Source organism: Scyliorhinus canicula, chromosome 6 (assembly GCF_902713615.1).
Source record: "Scyliorhinus canicula chromosome 6, sScyCan1.1, whole genome shotgun sequence".
In the NCBI taxonomy this organism is placed as follows: Eukaryota; Metazoa; Chordata; class Chondrichthyes; order Carcharhiniformes; family Scyliorhinidae; genus Scyliorhinus; species Scyliorhinus canicula.
This window is the reverse complement of record NC_052151.1, coordinates 197,956,246-197,968,258: the sequence shown is the minus strand read 5'-3', so window position 1 is coordinate 197,968,258 and position 12,013 is coordinate 197,956,246. Positions and strand designations below refer to the sequence as shown.

Genomic DNA, 12,013 nt, shown 5'->3' with positions numbered 1-12,013 from the left:
AATGGAACTGCTGCTTTGTAGCTTGTTTGTTTATATTTCCCTTCATGCTTGAATACATCTCAAGTACCCTGCTTTGAAGCTAACCACAATGATTATAAACACTCTTACTATGATTGACAGCTCCTCACCATATTAGAGGAGCTAAGTGATTCAACTGTGAGAAAAGAGGAAGTGAAACAGCCGTGAACTTGCAGTGATTCTCTGATTGTGGGAGCACTTGAAAATGAAAATCGCTTATTGTCACGAGTAGGCTTCAATGAAGTTACTGTGAAAAGCCCCTAGTCGCCACATTCCGGCGCCTGTCCGGGGATCGAACCGTGCTGCTGGCCTGCTTTAAAAGCCAGCGATTTAGCCAAGTGAGCTAAACCAACCCCTTAGACTCCCAAACGGAGAATCCCAGTGATGTGGTGGAAGCTTTTCATCCTGCACCCAATAGACCAGATACAAAAATACCAAATTTCAAAGCGAGCAAGAATTTATCCTGCATGAGAAAAAAGATGCTGGTTAGTATCCAAATGGATTCTGATTGGTTGAACACTAATTTCCCCAAGATTTTGTTTAAATTCAGAAGAGGCTAGTCAACTCTGGCCAAGGTACAGGGAACAGTTGCTGTCCATGCTTTTGTTTAATTGTCAAATACGCAATGCATAGACATTCTGTTTCCAGAGGACAGGGTCGGGTGTGTGAATACAGTAGCTTTTCGGAGGAGTAAATGAACCACACTGTGAGCTCCACTCATAATCTGAAATTGTTTTTCAGTGTAATTCCGAGCACATTCATGATTGATGAGTAAATGTTGTCCAACTGCTGAATCACATCTAATGTTGGACGGTGTGTTTTGAGTTTTACAAGCCTGAGATGGTTGGGTACTGTCCGTATTTAGCCTGTTGCGAACAAACAAAGGAATGTGCTGTTTGATACGATCCGTCAGTTGTTGGGACCACCTACGTACCTCTCATCACACCAGCACTGAAATTCATATTCTACGTTACTCATTTATGTGAGTCTTTTGGCTTGGTGGTAGCATGTTACTGATGAATACCACTTGTGTTTCTCCTGCATGGCAATAGTGTGCAATGCAGTGCACAGTAGCAGTGTGAATCTCACTTCACCCAAATGCAGTGTAAGCCTACTTGTGACAATAAAGATTGTTATTATTAATACTCAAATGTTTGAGACTTTGCAGGGTAATTTGAGGTGGACCGGGCACATTTCAGGACTGGAAGTGACAGCTTCAGTCCCATTCAGCAGTTTACGTAATATATCAGATATCTTACACATTATCAATCAGATACCAGAAATGCTGGAAAATGAAAGGTTTAGTGAGAGGGTAGAACTGAGGGAGATCAATATTTGTAGAGAAATGGTGCTGGTAAAATTGAAGGTGGATAAATCCCCAAGGCCTGAGAATCTGCATCCCAGAGTGCTTAAGGTGGTGGCTCTGGAAATAGTGGATGCATTGGTGGTCGTCTTCCGGGATTCTATAGACTCTGGAACTGTCCCTGCAGATTGGAGGGCAGCTCATTTCACTCCGATATTCAAAACGGGAGGTAGAGAGAAAGCAGGGAATTATAGACCAGTAAGCCTAACATCGGTAGTGGGGAAAATGCTTGAATCCATTATCAAGGAGTTTATAGCGGAACATTTAGAAAACAGTGGCAGGATCAGGCAGATTCAGCATGGATTTACGAAGGTAAAATCATACTTGACAAATCTGTTGGAATTCTTTGAAGATGCAACCAGTACAGTTGACAAGGGGGAGACGGTCGATGTGGTATATTGGACTTTCAGAAGACGTTTGACAAAGTCCCGCATAAGAGACTATTGTAAAAAATTAAAGCGCATGGGATTGGGGGAAATGTATTGAGGTGGATAGAAAACTGGTTGGCAGAGAGGAAACTAAGAGTAGGAATTAATGGGTTCTCTTCACGTTGGCAGGCAGTAACTAGTGGAGTACCACAGGGATCGGTGCTGGGACCCCAGCTATTCGCAATTTATATTAATGATTTGGATGAGGGAACAAAATGTAACATCTCAAAGTTTGCAGATGATACCAAATTAGGTGGGAGGGTGAATTGTGACGAGGATGCAGGGATCCCATAGCATGATCTGGTCAGGTTGGGCGAGTAGGCAAATCAATGGCAGATGCAGTATAATTTGGATGTTATTCACTTTGGAAGCAAAAACAGGAAGGCAGATTACTACCTGAATGGTTGTAACTTGGAAGAGGGGAGTGCGCAGCGGGACCTGGGTGTCCTTGTGCACCATTCGCTGAAGGTAGGCATGCAAGAGCAGCAGGCAGTAAAGAAGGCTAATGGTATGTTGGCCTTCATTACGAGAGGTTTTGAGTACAGAAGTAGGGATGTGTTGCTGCAATTATACAGGGCCCTGCTGAGGCCACACCTGGAGTATTGTGTGCAGTTTGGTCTTCTTCTCTGAGGAAGGATGTTCTTGCTCTCGAGGGAGTGCAGCGTAGGTTTACCAGATTGATTCCATGGATGGCGGGACTGTCCTATGAGGAGAGATTGACCAGGTTGGGATTGTTATCGCAGGGGTTCAGAAGAATGAGGGGCGATCTCGGAGATTAAAATTTTTTTTTTAATAAACATTTTATTGAGGTATTTTTTGGTATTGTAACAACACAATGCACATGAAACTCTAAACTTAGTGCAAAAGCCGTCTCCCTCCCTTACAGGTCCTACTTTTATTAACCCCCTACTCTAAGCTAAACTAACCCCCCCCCCCCCTTCCGCTGATGATTAATTTTCCGCTAAGAAGTCGATGGACGGTTGCCATCTCCGGGTGAATCCTAACAGTCACCCTCTCAAGGAGAACTTGATTTTCCCCAAACAGAGAAAGCTAGCCATGTCCCCGAGCGAAATCTCCGACTTCGGGGGCTTTGAGTCCCTCCAAGCTAATAGTCTCCGTCTCCGGGCTACCAGGGAAGCAAAGGCCAGAACAAAAAACAAACAAAGAAAATTACAGCACAGGAACAGGCCCTTCGGCCCTCCCAGCCTGCGCCGATCCAGATCCTTTATCTAAACCTGTCCCCTATTTTCCAAGGATCTACTTCCCTCTGTTCCCCGCACGTTCATATACCTGTCTAGATGCATCTTAAATGATGCTATTGTGCCCGCCTCTACCACCTCAGCTGGCAAAGCGTTCCAGGCACCCACCACCCTCTGCGTAAAAAACTTTTCACGCACATCTCCCTTAAACTTTTCCCCTCTCACCTTGAAATCGTGACCCCTTGTAACTGACACCCCCACTCAGGTCCCCCCTCAACCTCCGTCTTTCCAACGAAAACAATCCTAATCTACTCAACCTTTCTTCATAGCTAGCACCCTCCATACCAGGCAACATCCCGGTGAACATCCTCTGCACCCTCTCTAAAGCATCCACATCCTTCTGGTAATGTGGCGACCAGAACTGCATGCAGTATTCCAAATGTGGCCGAACCAAAGTCCGAACCAAAACTGTAACATGACCTGCCAACTCTTGTACTCAATACCCCGTCCGATGAAGGCAAGCATGCTATATGCCTTCTTGACCACTCTATCAACATGCATTGCCACCTTCAGGGTACAATCGACCTGAACTCCCAGATCTCTCTGTACATCAATTTTCCCCAAGACCCTTCCATTGACCATATAGTCCGCTCTTGAATTGGATCTTCCAAAATGTATCACCTCACATTTGCCTGGATAGAACGCCATCTGCCATTTCTCTGCCCAACTCTCCAATCTATCTATATTTGCTGTATTCTCTGACAGTCCTTCTCGCTATCTGCAACTCCACCAATCTTAGTATCTTCTGCAAACTTACTAATCAGACCATCTATATCTTCGTCCAGATCATTTATGTAGATCACAAACAACAGTGGTCCGAGCACGGATCCTTGTGGAACATCACTAGTCACATTTCTCGATTTTGAGACACTCCCTTCCACCACTACTCTCTGTTTCCTGTTGCCCACCCAGTTCTTTATCCATCTAGCTAGTATACCCTGAACCCCATATGACTTCACTTTTTCCATCAACCTACCATGGGAAACTTTATGAAACGACTCACTGAAGTCCATGTATATGACATCTACAGCCCTTCCCTCATCAATTAACTTTGTCACTTCCTCAAAGAATTCTATTAGGTTTGTAAGACATGACCTCCCCTGCACAAAACCATGCTGCCCATCACTGATAAGTCTATTTTCTTCCAAATGTGAATAGATCCTATCCCTCAGTATCTTCTCCAACAGTTTGCCTACCACTGACGCCAAGCTCACAGGTCTATAATTCCCTGGATTATCCCTGCTACCCTTCTTAAACAAAGGGACAACATTAGCAATTCTCCAGTCCTCCGGGACCTCACCCGTGCTCAAGGATGCTGCAAAGATATCTGTTAAGGCCCCAGCTATTTCGTCCCTCGCTTCCCTCACGAACCTGGGATAGATCCCATCTGGTCCTGAGAACTTGTCCACCTTAATGCCTTTTAGAATACCTAAAACTTCACCCTTCATTATGCCGACTTGACCTAGCTTATTTAAACATCAATCCCTAACCTCAACATCCGAAATGTCCCTCTCCTTGGTGAATTCCGATGCAAAGTACTCATTAAGAATCTCACCCATTTCCTCTGACTCCACACATAAATTCCCTCTTTTGTCTTTGAGTGAGCCAATCCTTTCTCAAGTTACCCTCTTGCTCCTTATATACGAATAAAAGGCTTTGGGATTTTCCTTAACCCTGTTAGCCAAAGCTATTTCATGACCCCTTTTAGCCCTCTTTATTGCGTGTTTGAGATTTGTCCTACTTTCCCGATATTTCTCCAAAGCTTCATCAGTTTTGAGTTGCCTCGATCTGATGTATGCTTCCTTTTTCATTTTAGCTAGTCTCACAATTCCACCCGTCATCCATGGTTCCCTAATCTTGCCATTTCTATCCCTCAATTTCACAGGGACATGTCTGTCCTGCACTCTAATCAGCCTTTCCTTAAAAGACTCCCACATTTCAAATGTGGATTTACCCTTAAACAACTGCTCCCAATCCACATTCCCTAGCTCCTGCTGAATTTTGTTATACTCTGCCTTTCCCCAATTTAGCACTCTTCCTTTCGGACCACTCTTGTCCTTGTCCATGAGTACTCTAAAACTTACGGAATTGTGATCGCTATTCCCAAAGTAATCACCGATTGAAACTTCAACCACCTGGCCGGGATCATTCCCCAATACCAGGTCCAGTATGGCCCCTTCCCGAGTTGGACTATTTACATACTGCTCTAAAAAACACTCCTGGATGCTCCTTACAAATTCTGTTCCATCTAGGCCTCCAACATATAATCTGTTTACATATTTGTACCTCTACTTCACGCTTGCTTTTGGGAGGCCTGTAGTAAAGTCCCAACAATGTTACTGCACCCTTCCTGTTTCTTAGCTCTACCCATATTGCCTCAGTGCTCGAATCCTCCATCGGCCCTCCTTAATCACAGCTGTGATATCATCTCTGACTAGGAATGCAACTCCTCCATCCATTTTACCTCCCTCTCTATCCCTCCTGAAGCATCTATACCCTGGGATATTTAGTTGGCAGTCTTGCCCTTCCCTCAACCAAGTCTCAGTAATACCAATAACATCATATTCCCAGGTACTAATCCAAGCCCTAAATTCATCTGCCTTACCTGATACACTTCTCACATTAAAACAAATGCACCTCAGACCACCTGTCCCTTTGCTTTCATTATCTCTTCCCTGTCTACTCTCCCCCTTAGTCACATTGAGTTTATTATCTAGTACCTTACTGTCTTTGGTTGCTGCCTCTTTTCTGACGTCTAACCTCCTAATCTGGTTCCCAACTCCCTGCCACATTAGTTTGAAACCTCTCCAACAGTGTTAGCAAAAACACCCCCTAGGACATTGGTTCCAGTCCTGCCTAGACATAGAACATACAGTGCAGAAGGAGGCCATTCAGCCCATCGAGTCTGCACCAACCCACTTAAGCCCTCACCCCCCCCCCCCCCCCCCCCCCTATCCCTGTAACCCAATATCCCCTCCTAACCTTTTTGCTCACTAAGGGCAATTTATCATGACCAATCCATCTAACCTACACATCTTTGGACTGTGGGAGAAAACCGGAGCACCCGGAGGAAACCCACGCAGACACGGGGAGAACGTGCCGACTCCGCACAGACAGTGATCCAGCGGGGAATCGAACCTGGGACCTTGGCGCTATGAAGCCACAGTGCTAACCACTTGTGCTACTTTGCTGCCCTAGGTGTAGACCATCCGATTTGTAATGGTCCCACCGCCCCCAGAACCGGTTCCAATATCCCAAAAATCTGAACCCCTCCCTCCTGCACCATCTCTCAAGCCATGTATTAATTCTGACTATTCTTGAATTTCTACTCTGACTGTCTCGTGGCACTGGTAGCAATCCTGAGATTACTACCTTTGAGGTCCTACTTTTTAACTTATCTCCTAACTCCCTAAATTCTAATTGTAGGACCTCATCCCGTTTTTTACCTATATCGTTGTGCCTATATGCACCACGACAACTGGCTGTTCACCCTCCCCCTTCAGTATGTCCTTCAGCCGATCTGAGACATCCCTGACCCGTGCACCCGGGAGGCAACGTACCATTCGGGAGTCTCGTTTTCGACCACAGAAATGCCTGTCTACTCCCCTTACGATTGAATCCCCTATGACTATAGCCCTGCCAGTCTTTTTCCCGCCCTTCTGTGCAGCAGATTCAGCCACGGTGCGATCAGCCTGGCGACTACTGCCTTCCCCTGGTGAGTCATCTCCCCCAACAGTATCCAAAACGGTATACCTGTTTTGGAGGGAGATGATAGCAGGGGACACCTGCTTGCCTTCCTGCTCTTTCTCTGCCTTTTGGTCACCCATTCCCTGTCTCCCTCACCAATCCTAATCTGCGGTGTGACCAACTCACTGAACGTGCTATCCACAACCTCCTCAGCATCGCAGATGCTCGAAAGTGAGTCCATCCGCAGCTCCAGAGCCGTCATGCAGTCTAACAGGAGCTGCAGCTGGACACACCCCCACGTGAAGGAGTCAGGGGCATCGGCCATGTCCCTGAACTCCCACATTGAGCACGAGGAGTATTACACGGGTCTGGGATCTCTTGCCATTTTTACACTTTACCGTAACTGATTACAAATATTATATCAAATAATGAATAAGTGAAAGGAATAAGGATTTTACTTACCGATCACAATACTTACCAACACACGAAGAGTTAAATTTCTCCCAGCTATAGCTAATTGGAGCACTTTCCTTACCAGCCAATCAGGTCACTGCTTTGCTGTGATGTCACTCTTCAAGGTGAGTTTTTAAAGTTTTAAAGAGGTAAACTTACTTCCCCGACAGACCCCTCACCACTGCTCCCGCCGAAAATCTGAAGGCCGCTGCAACTTACCACCAGTCTTTCTTTTTGGTCAGAGGAGGAGGGTGGGTGGGAGACACTACAGGTGTAGTGTCTCGGGTTCAGCTGCTGCCCAAATATATCAGTTCACTCACCTTCCCAGAGAGCAATTCAACCGCTCCCACTCAGCTCATCCCTCTCACCGCTCCTGTAAGTTTTTAAAATGGGAAACTTACCTTCCCAACAGCCCCCTGGTTACTGCTCTCGCTGCTACTGCTGAAAAACTCTCCGTGCTCTTTAATGAAATCTCGCCCCAGTCTCTCCGCTCTTTAATGAAGTCTCGCCCCTGTCTCTCCGCTCTTTAATGAAGTCTCACCCCTGTCTCTGCACTCTTTAATGAAGCCTCGCCCCTGTATCTCCGCTCTTTAATGAAGTCTCGCTCCTGTCTCTCCGTGCTCTTTAATGGAGTCTCGCCCCTGTCTCTCCGCTCTTTAATGAAGCCTCGCCCCTGTCTCTCCGCTCCTTAATGAAGTCTCACCCCTGTCTCCGCACTCTTTAATGAAGCCTCGCCCCTGTCTCTCTCCGCTCTTTAATGAAGTCTCGCCCCTGTCTCTCCGTGTTCTTTAATGAAGTCTCGCCCTGTCTCTCCGCTCTTTAATGAAGTCTCGCCCCTGTCTCTCCGTGTTCTTTAATGAAGTCTCGCCCTGTCTCTCCGCTCTTTAATGAATTCTCGTCCCTGTCTCTCCGCGCTCTTTAATGAAGTCTCGCCCTGTCTCTCCGCTCTTTAATGAAGTCTCGCCCCTGTCTCTCCGCGCTCTTTAATGAAGTCTTGCCCCTGTCTCTTCGCTCTTTAATAAAGTCTCGCCCCTGTCTCTCCGCTCTTTAAGGATGTCTCGCCCTGTCTCTCCGCTCTTTAATGAATTCTCGCCCCTGTCTCTCCGCGCTCTTTAATGAAGTCTCGCCCTGTCTCTCCGTGTTCTTTAATGAAGTCTCGCCCTGTCTCTCCGCGCTCTTTAATGAAGTCTCGCCCTGTCTCTCCGCTCTTTAATGAATTCTCGCCCCTGTCTCTCCGCGCTCTTTAATGAAGTCTCGCCCTGTCTCTCCGCTCTTTAATGAAGTCTCGCCCCTGTCTCTCCGCGCTCTTTAATGAAGTCTTGCCCCTGTCTCTTCGCTCTTTAATAAAGTCTCGCCCCTGTCTCTCTGCTCTTTAAGGAAGTCTCGCCCTGTCTCTCCGCTCTTTAATGAATTCTCGCCCCTGTCTCTCCGCGCTCTTTAATGAAGTCTCGCCCTGTCTCTCCGCTCTTTAATGAAGTCTCGCCCCTGTCTCTCCGCGCTCTTTAATGAAGTCTTGCCCCTGTCTCTTCGCTCTTTAATAAAGTCTCGCCCCTGTCTCTCTGCTCTTTAAGGAAGTCTCGCCCTGTCTCTCCGCTCTTTAATGAAGTCTCGCCCTGTCTCTCCGCTCTTTAATGAAGTCTCGCCCCTGTCTCTCCGCGCTCTTTAATGAAGTCTCGCCCCTGTCTCTCCGCTCTTTAATGAAGCCTCGCCCCTGTCTCTTTAATGAGGTCTCGCCCCTGTCTCTCCGTGCTCTTTAATGAAGTCTCGCCCCTGTCTCTCCGCGCTCTTTAATGAGTTCTCGCCCCTGTCTCTCCGTGCTCTTTAATGAAGTCTCTCCGCGCTCTTTAATGAGGCCTCGCCCCTGTCTCTCCGCGCTCTTAAATGAAGTCTCACCCCTGTCTCTCTGTGCTCTTTAATGAAGTCTCTCCGTGCTCTTTAATGAAGTCTCTCCGCGCTCTTTAATGAGGTCTCGCCCCTGTCTCTCCGTGCTCTTTAATGAGGTCTCGCCCCTGTCTCTCTGCGCTCTTTAATGAAGTGTCGCCCCTGTCTCTCCACTCTTTAATGAAGTCTCGCCCCTGTCTCTCCGCTCCTTAATGAAGTCTCACCCCTGTCTCCACACTCTTTAATGAAGTCTCACCCCTGTCTCTCCGTGCTCTTTAATGAAGTCTCGCCCCTGTCTCTCCACTCTTTAATGAAGTCTCGCCCCTGTCTCCGCACTCTTTAATGAAGTCTCGCCCCTGTCTCTCCGCTCTTTAATGAAGTCTCACCCCTGTCTCACCGCGCTCCACGGTAGCATTGTGGATAGCACAATCGCTTCACAGCTCCAGGGTCCCAGGTTCGATTCCTGGCTGGGTCACTGTCTGTGCGGAGTCTGCACATTCTCCCCGTGTGTGCGTGGGTTTCCTCCGGGTGCTCCGGTTTCCTCCCACAGTCCAAAGATGTTCAGGTTAGGCGGATTGGCCATGATAAATTGCCCTTAGTGTTGGGTGGGGTTACTGGGTTATGGGGATAGGGTGGAGGTGATGACCTTGGGTAGGGTGCTATTTCCAAGAGCCAGTGCAGACTCGATGGGCCGAATGTCCTCCTTCTGCACTGTAAATTCTATGAAATGAAGTCTCGCCCGTCTCTCCGCTCTTTAATGAGGTCTCGCCCCCGTCTCTCCGCGCTCTTTAATGAAGTCTCGTCGCTGTCTCTCCACTCTTTAATGAAGTCTCGCCCCTGTCTCTCCGCGCTCTTTAATGAAGTCTCGCCACTGTCTCTCCGTGCTCTTTAATGAGGTCTCGCCCCTGTCTCTCCGCGCTCTTTAATGAAGTCTCGCCCCGTCTCTCCGCTCTTTAATGAGGTCTCGCCCCCGTCTCTCCGCGCTCTTTAATGAAGTCTCGCCCCGTCTCTCCGCTCTTTAATGAAGTCTCGCCCCTGCCTCTCCGTTCTTTAATAAAGTCTCGCCCCTGTCTCTATGCTCTTTAATGAAGTCTCGCCCTGTCTCTCCGCACTCTTTAATGAAGTCTCTCCGCGCTCTTTAATGAGGTCTCGCCCCTGTCTCTCCACGCTCTTTAATGAAGTCTCACCCCTGTCTCTCCACGCTCTTTAATGAAGTCTCGCTCCTGTCTCTCCGCGCTCTTTAATGAAGTCTCGCTCCTGTCTCTCCGTGCTCTTTAATGAAGTCTCGTCCCTGTCTCTCCGCTCTTTAATAAAGTCTCGCCCCTGTCTCTCCGCTCTTTAATTAAGTCTCGCCCCTGTCTCTCCGCTCTTTAATTAAGTCTCGCTCCTATTTTCTCTCTACCTCCCTTTTTAAACAATGGGCTTGGATTAACTACCCTCCAATCTGTAGGAATTGTTACAGAGTCTGTAGAATCTTGAAAGATGATCACCAATGCATCCACTATTTCTAGAGGCGTTTCTTTAAGTACTCTGAGATGTAGATTATCAGGCCCTCGGGATTTATCAGCCTTCAATCTCATCAATTTCCCCACTAATATTGATCTCCTTCAGCTTCTCAATTCATGAACCCTGTGTTCCCCAACATTTCTGGTATATTATTTGTTTCTCCTTTGCCAAGACAGAACAAAAGTATTAATTTAGTTGGTGAGCCATTTCTTTGTTCCCCGTTATAAATTCCCCTGTTTCTGACTGTCCAAGACCTATCAATCTTTGTCTTCATCAATCTTTCTCTATTCACATACCTGTAAAATAGCGAGAGATGATCTGATCAGGGTTGTCTTTTATCTCGTAAGGATATCTTTAGAGTCGAAGATAGAGTCAAAGAGCTTTTACTGCACAGAAAGAAGCCCTTCAGCACATTGTGCCTGTGCTGGCCCTCAAATACCATTTTCCAGCACTTGGTCTGCAGCCTTGTATGCTCTGGTGTTTCAAGTGCTCATCTGAGTACTTCTTCAGTGTTATGATGGTTCCCACTTCGACCACCCTTTCAGACAGTAAGTTCCAGATTCCCACCACCGTCTGGGTGAAAACTGTTTTTCTTTGCACCCTGTCTAAACCTTCCCCTGACCATAATGTACCTTATTTTGACATGAAGCATCACATGTAACTATTGTTACTTGTGAGGTGAATTTAGTTGTCTGTCTCTTTTTGGGACGTGCCTCTGAAAACAGTTCTGGACAGAGATGCAGTTGTTTTTGTTGAGATTCAACCTGAGCAGCTCCCTGACACAGGGATGCACACTGGGATAAACATCCAACAATGGCCGGTGCACCATCAACTCAATGAAAGAAGCTCTTTGGTCTGCCCGAATCTGGCTGGTCGTCCAGTGAATACAGTCGTCAACAATTGAGTGTTGCAGTCAGTCACATTCCAAGGCCCAGGACCACGTGCTGTGGATGCAGTAAAGCTTGGGGCATCTGTCATCAAGGCACAATGGGGAAAGGCCACTGTGTGAGACACTTCACCAATGCACACCAAGGGGCAGGAAACTAGATAAACCCCATGGGCTGAATATTTGGCACATAATAAATATTGATAAATATTAGCTGTGATTATAAATTATGTAGTAAATAATATATAGCATTGGAAGAAAATAATTTGGTGATGTAACAAAAATAATTATGATGTTGACTCTGAACAGTCAGGTAATGTTTTTTATTCATCTTAGAATATATTTTTGCAAAACGATTATTTTTTTTCTCTAATTGCATGTGGAGAGTATGATACAGTAAGTGACCTTCATTTTAACCTTTTTAAAACAAAATATCTCTCGAGGATATGAACTAGGAACTGCACTGGTAAATGGTAACAACAATGTTTTTGATTGGACTGATGCCTGAGGTTGTGTGGAATATATATTCAAT

General features: G+C 46.6%; 1 protein-coding gene across 34 annotated transcripts in view; it reads left to right on the top strand.

The window, feature by feature from the left end:
* Window positions 1-12,013, top strand: part of LOC119967772 (regulating synaptic membrane exocytosis protein 1-like) — a 1,070,524-nt gene that overhangs the window by 509,138 nt on the left and 549,373 nt on the right. The gene's annotated exons all lie outside the window — the stretch shown is intronic.